Raw genomic sequence first — 10,554 nt, forward strand, 5'->3', positions numbered from 1 at the left:
GAGAGAGAGAGGGGGGGAGGGAGGGAGAGAGAGAGGGGGGAGGGAGGGAGGGAGAGAGAGAGGGGGGAGGGAGGGAGGGAGAGAGAGAGGGGGGAGGGAGGGAGGGAGAGAGAGAGGGGGGAGGGAGGGAGAGGGGAGAGGGAGAGAGGGAAGAAGGGAGGAAGAGAGAGAGAGAGGGAAGAAGGGAGGAAGAGAGAGAGAGGGAGGGAAGGAGGGAGAGAGAGAGGGAGGGAAGGAGGGAGAGAGAGGGGAGGGAGGGAGGGAGGGAGGGAGGGAGGGAGGGAGGAGGGAGGGAGGGAGGGAGAGGGAGGGAGAGAGAGCGGGGGATGGGGGAGAGAGAGCGGGGGATGGGAGAGAGAGAGGGGGGGGAGAGAGGGGGGGGTGGGGAAGAGAGGGGGGGGGTGGGGGAGAGAGAGGGGGGGGTGGGGGAGAGAGAGGGGGGGGGTGGGGGAGAGAGAGGGGGGGGGTGGGGGAGAGAGAGGTCAGGTCGGATTGGATCCAGTCCAGGAGTCGGGTCCAGTGGGAGTGGGGGGGGGGGGGGGGGCGGGTCGGGTCGGGGAACAGGAGCGCAGGTCGGGTCGAGTCAGTGGGGGGGGCGGGTGTCAGGTCTTGTCGGGGGCGGGGAGCAGGAGCTGGCCGTGGGAGGAGCCTTATTCACGCAGCCCCAGTGAGGCCATTGGGTCAGGGCTAGGGGCTGCGTGCTTCGGGCCCCACCCACACAGTTCGGCGCCTGGAGCAACTGCACTTGCGTGCCGACTGTAGCGCGCATGTGCAGAGGTCCCGGCACTGTTTTCAGCGCCAGGACCTGGCTCCGCCCCCCCACAGCTCGTGCTGGCTGCGACGAGGGCCAGAGGACCTGTAAGTAGATAGAGAATACCGAGGATTTTTTTAGGCGCCGTTTTAGGCGCGAAAAACGGGCGCCCAGCTCGGAGGGGCGCCCGTTTTTTTTCTTGTGGAAACTTGGGCCCTAAATAACAACTTGTATTTACACGGCACTATTAATGTAGCAACACAACCCAACGTGCTTGACAGGAGTTTAATCAGACAAAAATTGACGCCTGTAATGTATTGGCTTCAAGGGTTCTTTGCTTAAGAATTCATAGCAACACATTGCTATAAAGAACTAGTTGGTTTATTAGCAAACGGTTTAACAATCACACGGCTCACAACCACCTGCCCCATCGTGGATCCGCTGAACCCAACTGGCTGGGGTTTTACTGAGTCTTGTGAACATCATGTGGCTAAGCCACTCACAACTCAACAGTTCTGCAACTATTTTAATAGAACATAAGATCAAGCGCCCCTTTTTGGCGAGGGCACTAGAACCCACAAATTTCAAATGAAACTTTTGCAGAAACTTAAATTAAAATTTGGTTGCCGGGGGTGATGATGCACTCCAGTCCCTCCGGTGCCCACCTCTCGTGGAAAGCCGTGAGCGTACCAGTGGACACCCCGTGCTTCATCTCCAGGGACACACTGGCGCGAACGTAGCTGTGGAAGAGAGGCAGGCATCAACAGCTCTACAACTATTTTTGTATCAACAGCTCTAGAACACTTTTGGTTGTGTAAAAAAAGTCAATTAAATCAAGTGCCCTCTGATTAAAGGGGGGGGGGGGGGGTCGACACTCCAAACATTTTTCAAATGCCCTTTTTTTGGTTTTTTTTTAGGGCAGTAAAAGCACACAAATAATACAAGTGCCCCCTACAAAAGGGGAGGGGGACACTAAAACCGGCAATAAAACAAATTAAACTTTAAAACATATAAAATCAAATTAAAATTTGGTTGCCGGGGTGATGATGCACTCCAGTCCCTCCGGTGCCCACCTCTCGCGGAAAGCCGTGAGCGTACCGGTGGACACCGCGTGCTCCATCTCCAGGGACGCCCTGACGCGAACGTAGCTGTGAAAGAGAGGCAGGCATCAACAGCTCTACAACTATTTTTGTATCAACAGCTCTACAACTCTTTTGTTGCAAAACAAAAATAAACATGAAATCAAGTGCCCCCTTACTAAGCGGGGGGGGGGGGGGGGCACTCCAAACAATTTACAACTGCCATTATTTGTTTTGTTTTTTTGGGCACTAAAACCACAAATTATACAAGTGCCCTCTGGCTAAAATGGGAGGAGAAGGACACTAAAACCCGGCAATAAAACAAATTAAACTTTAAAACATATAAAATCAAATTAAAATTTGGTTGCCGGGGGTGATGATGCACTCCAGTCCCTCTGGCGCCCACCTCTCGCGGAAGGCCGCAAGCGTACCGGTGGACACCGCGTGCTCCATCTCCAGGGACACCCTGACGCGAACGTAGCTGTGGAAGAGAGGCAGGCATCAACAGCTCTACAACTATTTTTGTATCAACAGCTCTACAACTCTTTTGATTGGAGAACAAAACAGTTAAATCAAGTGCCCCCTGATCTGGGGGACTCAACATTTTTCAAGGCCCTTTTTTTCCTTTATTTTGTTTTTTTGTGTTTTTTTTGGGCACTAAAACACAAATATATACAAGTGCCCCCTACAAAAGGGGAGGGGGACACTAAAACCGGCAATAAAACAAATTAAACTTTAAAACATATAAAATCAAATTAAATTTTGGTTGCCGGGGGTGATGATGCACTCCAGTCCCACCGGCGCCCACCTCTTGCAGAAGGCCACGAGCGTACCGGTGGACACCGCGTGCCCCATCTCCAGGGACACCCTGGCGCGAACGTAGCTGTGGAAGAGAGGCAGGCATCAACAGCTCTACAAATATTTTTGTATTAACAGCTCTACAACTCTTTTAGAGACGACAAATAAAACATTTAAATCAAGTACCCCCCAATCTGGGGGGCCACTCCAAACATTTTCCAATGCCCTTTTTTTTTGTAGTTTTTTTGGGGTTTTTTTGGGCATTAAAATCGTGTACTTTCCAAGTGCCCCCTATAAAAGGGGAGGGGGACACTAAAAACACCGGCAATTAAAACAAATTAAACTTTAAAACATAAAATCAAATTAAAATTTGGTTGCCGGGGGTGATGATGCACTCCAGTCCCACCGGCGCCCACCTCTCGCGGAAGGCCGCAAGCGTACCGGTGGACACCGCGTGCTCCATCTCCAGGGACACCCTGACGCGAACGTAGCTGTGGAAGAGAGGCAGGCATCAACAGCTCTACAACTATTTTTGTATCAACAGCTCTACAACTCTTTTGATTGGAGAACAAAACAGTTAAATCAAGTGCCCCCTGATCTGGGGGACTCAACATTTTTCAAGGCCCTTTTTTTCCTTTATTTTGTTTTTTTGTGTTTTTTTTGGGCACTAAAACACAAATATATACAAGTGCCCCCTACAAAAGGGGAGGGGGACACTAAAACCGGCAATAAAACAAATTAAACTTTAAAACATATAAAATCAAATTAAATTTTGGTTGCCGGGGGTGATGATGCACTCCAGTCCCACCGGCGCCCACCTCTTGCAGAAGGCCACGAGCGTACCGGTGGACACCGCGTGCTCCATCTCCAGGGACACACTGGCGCGAACATAGCTGTGGAAGAGAGGCAGGCATCAACAGCTCTACAACTATTTTTGTATTAACAGCTCTACAAACCTGTGAGCATACTCACAGGTGCATACGTTACAACACCAAGCCAAAGAAGGGGACATTAGGGCATGCGACCAAAAGCTTCGTCAAAGAGGTAGGTTTTAAGGAGCACCTTAAAGGAGAGAGAGGTAGAGAGGTTTAGGGAAGAAATTCCAGAGTTTAGGTTCTAGATGGCTAATGGCATGGCGACGGAAGGGGGAGCTGCACAAGAGGCCAGAATTGGAGCTACACACAGTTGTCAAGAGAGTTCTAGGGCTGGAGGAGGTTAGAGATAAGGTGAGGCCATGGAGCGATTTAAATATAAAAGACTTGGATTTCTATAGCGCCTTTCACGACAGCTTTGGACGTCTCAAAGCGCTTTACAGCCAATTAAGTACTTTTGGAGTGTAGTCACTGTTGTAATGTGGGAAACGCGGCAGCCAAATTGCGCACAGCAAGCTCCCACAAACAGCAATGTGACAATGACCAGATAATTTGTTTTAGTGATGTTGATTGAGGGATAAATATATTTGCGGGGAGAACTTCCCTGCTCTTCTTCGAAATAGTACCATGGGATCTTTTACGTCCATCTGAGAGGGCAGACGGGGCCTCGGTTTAATGACTCATCTGAAATACGGCACATCCGACAGTGCAGCACTCCCTCAGCACTGCACTGGGAGTGTCAGCCTAGATTTATGTGCTCAAGTCTCTGGAGTGGGACGTGAACCCACAACCCTCTGACTCAGCGGCGAGAGTACCGCCCACTCAGCCCCAGCTGACGCTCATGACATGAGGAAGAGAATTTTAAATTCGAGGCATTGGTGAACCAGGAGCCAATACAATTCAGTGAGCACAGAGGTGATGGGAAATGGGATTTGGTCCAGGTTAGGATATGAGCAGCAGAGGTTTGCATGTGCTCAAGTTTATGGAGGATGGGAGGCCAACTAGGAATAAGTCGAACCTGGAGGTAAGAAAAGCATGGATAAGGGTTTCAGCAGCAGGGCTAAGGCAGGGGCGGAGATGGGCGATATTATGGAAATGGAAGTAGGCAGTCATGGTGATGATATGGGGTCAGAAGCTCAACTCAGGGTTCATCTGGAGACAGTGGGCAGGGAGGGGTTGGAATCAGTAGGTAGGGACCAGAGTATGCGGCAGGGGCAGAAGACAATGGCTTGGGTCTTCCCAATGTTTAACTGGAGGAAATTTTAGCTCATCCAGTCGTCGGACAAGCAGTCCGACAACACAGAGGTAGTGGAGGGCGATATGGGTGGTGGTGAGGTAGAGCTGGGGGTCGTCAGCGTACACGTGGAACCTGATATGTTTTTGGATGATGTCGCCGAGGGGCAGCATGCAGATGAGAAAGAGGAGGGGGCCCGAGGATAGATCCTTGGGGAACTCCAGAGGCAACGGTGCGGGAAGAGGAACCATTACAGAAAATGCTCTGGTTGCGACTGGATAGGCAAGAGTAGATCCAGGCGAGTGAAGTCCCACTCCGCTATACAATGGAGGAGTCCAACCTTGAAATGCCAATCGACACACACGTGTGAATGGCAGTTCTTGCTAAGCCCAGGAACAGATGCACCAGGAGATCCATGACCTGCACACCAAGTAACCAAAAATAAATGATTCCTTTTGGAAAACCTCACCCCATTCAGATTTGACAACAAACACAATATTCAAGAGGCTCCACCATGGACTTCTGACATAGCACCACCAAATGAATTGAGAGATTCAACACTTAGTGTAAAATCTAGCATAATTTCTTCTTAGCTACAAGGGTGGAGGAGATTGCTCCATTTAATCCTGTTGTTTTCTCCTCTCAAATTCTCCACGCTGCCTTCCACAACCCTCTCTCCGGATCTTGCCCGTTCCTTCCTGGCTCTGACCTGTTACCGCTCAGCCAGCAGATAAATTCAAGGTGTTTGAAAGGGGTGGGCGTTAAAAATAAAGAGTTCAATTATCTCAGTTATCCTCCTTTCTTCTCTTCCCCCGCCCGACTTCTTCCCACAAGTCTTAAATTTTAAACAGTCAAAACCGATTCAACTAAGATAAGCGAGTTGCAGTGACAGATTGCAGCAGGAATCCAATTTACTCGTCTTGCGGTGGATGTCAGGCACGTAACTAACTGATGTGAAAGAAATTCAACATTTGTCATCCAGATAATTGCCTATTCTACTACTGGAATGATGCTTTCCATCCAAGGGATTTGGTAAAAGAGGATTCCAGCTGTGGAAAGAGCATATCCACACTGCAATCCACGATGACGACAATGCAGGTTTTGTGCTTAATCTGATCGATTCCAATGCACGCTCACTGATCTAACCTCTCAAGTGACCGGCATTTCATATGGTTTTAATAACTCACCTCCCAACAGATAGCTTGGGGTGTGATCTTTTATTGCTTACAGATACTGATTGATCACGTTTGAACAAGGTTGCGCTGTTTTTCTTTTCAGCAGCTTTGAATAAAAGAGAAACATTTTTTTTTTTAAGTGCCACATTGCCGAAAAATGATCTTGAAATACAAACTGCAGAATGGCTGCCAATTACAGTGCTGCAAGTTCAGCTCTGACAGCTTGGGGAGTGAAGATGCTGCACACGTATCCTTTTCAGGAGAGCCCAAAAACAAAACAAAAATTATGTATAAACAGAAAATGCTTGAACTGCTCAGCAGGTCAGGCAACATCTGTGGAGAGAGAAATAGAGTTAACGTTTCAGGTCGATGGCCTTTCAGCAGAGCTGGAGACCCTTTCTCCCTCCACAGATGCTGCCTAACCTGCTCAGCATTTCCAGCACTTTCTGTGAGTATTTCAGATTTCCACTTTTCCAGTATTCTGCTTTTGTCTGCCTGTGGCTCAGCGGGTAACGCTCTCGCCCGAGTCAGAAGGTTGTGGGTTCAAGTCCCACTCCAGAGACTTGAGCACAAAAATCTAGGCTGACACTCCCAGTGCAGTGCTGAGGGAGTGCCGCCGCACTGTCGAAGGTGCCGTCTTTCGGATGAGACGTTAAACCGAGGCCCCGTCTGCTCTCTCAAGCGGACGTAAAAAATCCCATAGCACCGGTGTCCTGGCCAATATTTATCCCTCAATCAACATAACAAAAAACAGATTATTTGGTTGTGGGAGCTTGCTGTGCGCAAATTGGCTGCCGCGTTTCCTACATTACAAGAGTAACTACACTCCGAAAGTACTTCATTGGCTGTAAAGCACTTTGAAACATCCGATGGTCTTGAAAGGCGCTATATAAATTCAAGTCTCTCTTTTTCTTATTCTAGTTACCTCTGCCACTGTTCTGTTCCTTTCATTATTTCACTGCCACCTGTACAATCGCTCTGCCAAGACACGGGGACACTTTTGGCAGGTCCATTATATGTTTTTCAAAAGTGTTTCAGGATAGGATTCCTGGTGTAACATAGCCCTGCCAATGAAAGGGGTGCATCTGAAAGTCAGCCAAACTTTGTGGCACGGATCACATTTCAAAATATGATGCAGCTATCTGCTTTGTAAATGGAAAGATTAGATATAATTGTAGGGTGATAGGCTAAAAAATAAACAAAGCATTTGTGTCGATGTCTAAAGAGATAGAATTGAAAAAGAGAAGTTCTGTTAAACTTGTATAGAACCTTGGTTCGACCATACTTGGAGTTCTGGTCTCCATCTTATAAAAAGGATATAGAGACACTGGAGAAGGTGCAAAACAGGTTTACTAGATTGATACAAGAACTGAGAGATCATACCTTGATCAGGCTGAGGCTCTTTTCTCGAAAAAAAGAGAAGACTGAAGGGTGACCTGATAGAGGTCTTTCAAGATTATGAAAGGGTTTGACAGAGTAGACATAGAGGTGTTCCACTTGTGTACAACACCTAAGGGCCATAAAAATAAGATAATCACTAATAAATCCAATAGGGAATTCAGGAGAATCTTTACCGAGAGAGTGGTTACAATGTGGGGAACTTGCTAGGAGTAGTTGAGGCAAAGTCCCTCCCTAAACCTCTCCCCCTCTCTTCCCTCCTTTAAGACACTCCTTAAAATCTGCCTCTCTGAACTAACTTCTCCTTATGTGGCTCGGTGTCAAAATATGTTTGATAATGCGCCTTGGAACATTTTACTATGATAAAGGTGCTAAACAAATAAATGTTGTTGTTGAGTGGTGGCAGGTTATTCAACCATGAGGTGCAGCACCACCTAGCTCAACGCGTTGCTCATCCACCAGCCACGCACATTTATTTCCCAGATAGACAAGCTGAGAAAATGGCTGGAATCGCAACACAGTAGTTGACTAGAGTGACATTTTAATAGTATAATTATGTAATTTGACATCATGTGAAATTTCAGGTTGGCTCAGCCACCCCAGAAGGTCAGAAGGTTGTGGACTCAAGACCGAGTCTAGGCATTGTGCCTTTAACAAGCACTTCTTATACTGAGAACTGTAGAGGGGTAAAGGGACCTTGGTATGCATGTTCACAGATCCCTAAAAGGTAGTAGGACAGGTAGATAAGATGGCTAAGAAGGCATACGGGATACTTTCCATTATTAGTCGAGGCATAGAATACAAGAGCAGGGAGGGGGCTATGCTTGAACTGTATAAAACGCTAGTTAGGCCACAGCTAGAGTACTGCGTGCAGTTCTGGTCACCACATTACAGGAAAGATGTGATTGCACTAGAGAGGGTACAGAGGATATTTACAAGGATGTTGCCAGGACTGGAGAATGAAGAAATTAGCTATGAGAAAAGATTGGATAGGGTGGGGCTGTTTTCTTTGGAACAGAGGAGGCTGAGGGGAGACTTAATTGAGGTGTATAAAATTATGAGCGGCCCAGATAGTGTGGATAGAAAGGACCTATTTCCCTTAGCAGAGAGGTGAATAAATAGGGGGCATAGATTTAAAGTAATTGATTAGGAGGTATACAGGGAATTTGAACGGAAATATCTTCACCCAGAGGATGGTGTGGGTCTGGAACTCACTGCCTGAAAGGGTGGCAGAGGCAGAAACCTTCACCACATTTAAAAAGTACTTGGATGTGCACTTGAAGTGCCGTAACCTACAGGGCTACGGACCCAGAGCTGGAAAGTGGGATTAGGCTGGAAAGCTCTTTGTCGGCCGGTGCGGACACGATGGGCCAAATGGCCGCCTTCTGTGCTGTCAATTTCTATGATTCTATGAAGTACTGGGAGCGCTGCATTAGTGGAGATGCCAATCCGTTTGGTATGTTAAACGTGGTCGTTAAAAGATCCCATGACACTGCATGAGGAGCAGGGGGTCCCTCTCAATGCCCTGGCCGACATGCCTCCTTCAACCAACACTCTCAAAAACAGGTCAGTGCTGTTTGTGGGATCTTGCTGTGTACAAATGGGTATTGCTGCCCTTTACTATGCACTGCACGTTGGGACATTTCCTAGAGAGGTGGTAAGCTGCTTGATAAATGCAATTTCGACTTTCAAACAGCATCGCGTGGCAAAGGAAACGTAGATCACCCGGGTACATAGAATCATAGAAATTTACGGCACGGAAGGAAGCCATTTCAGCCCGTCGTGTCGGCGGCGGCCGACCAAGAGCTACCCAGCCTAATCCCACGTTCCAGCTCTCGGTCCGTAGCCCTGTAGGTTACAGCACTTCCGGTGCACATCCAAGTAGCGGCGGTGAGGGTTTCTGCCTCGAACATCATCATCATCATAGGCAGTCCCTCGGAATCGAAGAAGACTTGCTTCCACTCCTGAAGTGAGCTCTTTGGTGGCTGAACAGTCCGATACGAGAGCCACAGACCCTGTCACAGGTGGGACAGACAGTGGTTGAGGGAAGGGGTGGGTGGGACTGGTTTGCCGCACGCTCCTTCCGCTGTCTGAAACTGATCCTTCTGCCTCGACCACCCTTTCTACCACAGAAAGTAGTTGAGGCCAATTCATTAAATATATTCAAAAGGGAGTTAGATGAAGTCCTTACTACTCGGGGGATCAAGGGGTATGGCGAGAAAGCAGGAATGGGGTACTGAAGTTTCATGTTCAGCCATGAACTCATTGAATGGCGGTGCAGGCTAGAAGGGCTGAATGGCCTACTCCTGCACCTATTTTCTATGTTTCTATGTTTCAGGCAGTGAGTTCCAGATCCCCACCACCCTCTGGGTGAAGACATTTCCCCTCAAATCCCCTCTAAACCTCCTACCAATTACTTTAAATCCATGCCCCCTGGTTGTTGACCTGTCTGCTGAGGGAACTAGGTGCTTCCTATCCACCCTCAAAATGTTATACACCTCAATCAGGTCTCCCCCTCAGCCTCAGCCTCCTCTGTCCCTGAGAAAACAAACCCAGCCTCTCCAAATCTTTGCTCGCAGCCAAAATGCTCCAGTCCAGACAATATAATATTGGGTGAGCAGTGGCACTGAGTGAATGGGTCTTGGCGCCGTCAGATCGTTGTGTCTGTGCAGGAGAGGGGCGAAAAGCTGAGGTAAATCCTACCTAGGCCTTGGGGAGCTCGGCTCAGTCCTGCTCCCTTGCCGGGGCCTCCTCGGGGCTTTCAGTCAGGACTCGGCCTGACCGGGCTCGGCGCGGCCTTCCCCTGTCAGTCTGCGCCCGAGAGGCGAGCCTTCCTCCTCCAGGCGGGCCCGGCCAGCCTTGGCTCGCTCACCCGGGGCCCAGTCCCGCCTCCCCACCACACATCCTCCTCCCGCTCTCCGGGACGTGCAGCTTCTCACACTCCGCGCCCAGCAGCTGCCACAATGACCTCCAGCCGCCGGCGGCGCTGTGGGTGAACACCGAGCGACGCGACCTCCCACCACAGTGGGCGCTGTGGCTTCACATGCTGCGCTCCCCATTGCCAACACTGAGTGAAATGACCTCCTACCATAAGGGGCGCTGTGGGTTAACACTGAGTAAAATGACCTCCCACCACAGGAGGAGCTGTGGCTTCACATGCTGCGCTCCCCATTGCCAACACTGAGTGAAATGACCTCCTACCATAAGGGGCGCTGTGGGTTAACACTGAGTAAAATGACCTCCCACC

The 10,554-nt window shown here is 49.1% G+C and overlaps 1 protein-coding gene across 7 annotated transcripts in view; it reads right to left on the minus strand.

The window, feature by feature from the left end:
• p4ha1b (prolyl 4-hydroxylase, alpha polypeptide I b) overlaps positions 1–10,257 on the minus strand; it is a 103,750-nt gene extending 93,493 nt beyond the window's left edge. Inside the window, exons 1-4 of one of the 7 annotated variants that reach the window (XM_070865585.1) lie at positions 10,011–10,257; positions 7,293–7,419; positions 6,835–6,973; positions 5,922–6,015 (exon numbers count right to left, since the gene is read on the minus strand). The gene's annotated coding sequence lies outside the window, so the exon portion shown is untranslated. The remainder of the gene's footprint in view (positions 1–5,921; positions 6,016–6,834; positions 6,974–7,292; positions 7,420–10,010) is intronic. The other 6 variants (XM_070865590.1, XM_070865586.1, XM_070865587.1 and 3 more) reach the window with 6 other exon arrangements.
• Between the last annotated feature and the right edge of the window lie 297 nt (positions 10,258–10,554).

The sequence above is a fragment of the Pristiophorus japonicus genome, chromosome 22, assembly GCF_044704955.1.
Source record: "Pristiophorus japonicus isolate sPriJap1 chromosome 22, sPriJap1.hap1, whole genome shotgun sequence".
Taxonomy (NCBI): domain Eukaryota; kingdom Metazoa; phylum Chordata; class Chondrichthyes; family Pristiophoridae; genus Pristiophorus; species Pristiophorus japonicus.